This window comes from Cygnus olor, chromosome 3 (genome assembly GCF_009769625.2).
Source record: "Cygnus olor isolate bCygOlo1 chromosome 3, bCygOlo1.pri.v2, whole genome shotgun sequence".
NCBI classification, from domain to species: domain Eukaryota; kingdom Metazoa; phylum Chordata; class Aves; order Anseriformes; family Anatidae; genus Cygnus; species Cygnus olor.
This window is the reverse complement of record NC_049171.1, coordinates 109,688,064-109,690,720: the sequence shown is the minus strand read 5'-3', so window position 1 is coordinate 109,690,720 and position 2,657 is coordinate 109,688,064. Positions and strand designations below refer to the sequence as shown.

Below are 2,657 nucleotides of genomic sequence, written 5' to 3'. Positions count from 1 at the left end.
GCAAATATTTAACCAGGAAAGAGTCAAAACACGCATCCCTAAGCTCCTCTTAGCTATGAGGAATGGGGTTTAGCCATGGCTTGGAAGTGCATGTCTTTCAGAGCATTCCCTGCTCTTTATCTCACCATTGCAATCAGGCAAGTACAGACACTTTTGGTGGGGCAAATTCTGCTGCTCTTAGTGCCAGATTGGGCTTGGCCTTTATCTGGGTTTCTGTGGCAAAGATGTGGCAAAGTTGTAGGCACTTTTTAGAAATGCCAGCTCCAGCAGTCATGTTACGCTCTTACTTTAGCACACTTCGAGTCCCCAGCCTCTCTGATGGCTGAAAAAAGTTCAGAGAAGATTAAAATTCAAAGCATGAAAGTGCAAGCACCAAAAGGCCCTGGCAAAAGTTATTACCCATTACCTCTGGCGATGCCTAAGGCAGCTTCGCCATTTCTGAGGATTTGTTTAATGGATTTTGAAAGCTTGGATCACGCACGGTCCTCTTGCTTTTTCTTAAACAGGTCCCGGGTGCTGGAGTTGCTTCAGTTCTTGTTCCCCTCTCTGTAGTAAAGGCCTGAGAAGCAGGAACAGACAAAATCAAGCAGTAAACAAAATTTAGTATTTTGCATATAGTGCAATAGTTTTGTTCTAACAATCTTTGAGCGCGTGGGCTCATTTACAGAGGGAGAAGGCTGGGTACAGCCAATGCAATATAATTATACTGCCTCTGATACAACTGAAGTTGAAAGTGTGACTGGATATATGAATATCTTTTCCCTTTGGGAGATTTAGCTTATACCTCCTTCCCAGAGACAAATCTAAAGCAGGAAAAGAGTTCTTACTCCCAAACTGGAATTCTCTAATCATTATACTGCTGGAGATTTAACTGTTCAATTTGCACTAGGAAATTGCCTCCTGTCAAGAAACTCTAGAAATTTCTGTAATCCCAGCAGTGTGAGGGATCCTCATGTCTGCTGCCCTTCACACACTTCTCTGTCCAGAGCTTTCCAGCCCGCTGTGCTGCTTATAAACACCCGAGAAAGCAGTTGAGTCTTCTTAGAGCTTTACTTCTTATATACTTATAAATTTTAATTGATTTTCCTGGTTCCAGCTGCCGGCTGTCTCAGCAAAAGGACAGAGCTACACTGACCCACACTTCTCTTTCCCCAATGGCAAGTCTATTTGTGGCCCTGCACAGTGTCGGAAATAAACTGCTTTTCTTGGAGAGAACCACTGGCAAGCATCAGGCTCGCTACAGAGGGCACAGCAGTCTCAAAGAGACTCATTTTAACTCGGATTTCAAAGTCCTCACCAATGGGTTTGGAGGGTTGGAAATGCTCCTGGGAGTGGTGGTGAGGGGAAGAAGAGGCAGGAAGTAAAAAAGTAAGATTCCTCACCCCATTCTATGCTTGGAAAACAGTCCTTTGGGGTCTGCCTGCTCCCTTCCATCATATTTTTTCTTATAGCTGGAAATCTCACTGGTGCAGCGCTGAGAATATTTTAAATGACTCATTAATGTTTGCATACATATGCCAGATGCTTTCTTTTTTTAATAAACAAACAAACAGAAACCTCAAACACCCTCTGAGAGATGGAACATTTTCCCTCCAGTGAAGGACAGACTGACTGCTTGTGCAGGAGAGTGGAAGAAGATTAAAAAAAAAAAACCACACACGTACACTGCCACCACCACCCCCTCCCCCAATAAATAAATAAATAAAACAGAAAAACCACTTTATGAACATTTCTCCTCCCCTTCTGACCCCTTCCCCTGCCACACTGGCTATCCAGTCTCTGGGGAGGTGAGGAGGCACTGAGAGAAGTCACAGCTGTTTATTTCCTCCACAACATCTACAAGGAGCCTGGACTGGCAGCTTTGGACCACCTTAGCTGAACATAGCTGATGGGACACTGCATTAATCCAGCTGCTGAGATCGTTGATGGGTTGTTCATCAGAACATCAGCCCATGGAGGAACCCCCACCTCAGTACCTGAGGCCACCCCAGAGATTTTTTCAATACCTTATGAATGAGGCTTCCTAAGCAATTTAGGTGTTTTTGGTAATTTTATCCCAAACCCTTTTTCTTCTGATATTTTGCCCAATTCATTTGGAAATTAACTGCTGTGATTTCCCAGTCCTGGCAGTCTTCAGCTTTGCCGGGCAGTTCACCATGAAAACTGCAGAGTTACACAAGGGATGTCTGAGATAACCAGTAGGTGTGCAGAAATGGGCCTTGGCAGAGCTGTCAAAGAGCTCAGATCCAAACCTGCAGGGAAGGTGATACCAGTGAGAAGTGATCTCTCCATGTTTGCTCCGCCAGCTTTGTTCCAACGCATCAGCTCTCATGAGCCAAGGAAATGACCACAGCTTCATATGCACACAGAGTCTGTGTTGTAGAGAAGTGTTCATACATGCTGAACTGATTCTACATCAGCAATCACTATAAAATATTAACTGAAAAAGTGAAGAGTATATTCCTTTTATGTTTTATGCAAAGGCAACAGCTACTGAAAGCAAGAGGGATTCAGGCGAGTGCTCCACAAGATGTGACTAGAATATGTTTCTTCTGAAGTCCTCTAATCAGAAATAGTAATATATTCCTTTTTTCCCCCCTAAGACTTGGAAATCACATTTTAGCGCCTGCCACAGGACTGTCAGGATCAGCATTTCA

General features: G+C 43.9%; 1 long non-coding RNA gene across 1 annotated transcript; it reads right to left on the bottom strand.

The window, feature by feature from the left end:
- Positions 1 to 2,203, bottom strand: LOC121068176. Its single transcript, XR_005818677.1, has 3 exons — positions 1,383 to 2,203; positions 407 to 559; positions 1 to 322 (listed from the first exon to the last, which is right to left on the bottom strand). It is a non-coding gene; the product is annotated as an uncharacterized LOC121068176 (long non-coding RNA).
- Between the last annotated feature and the right edge of the window lie 454 nt (positions 2,204 to 2,657).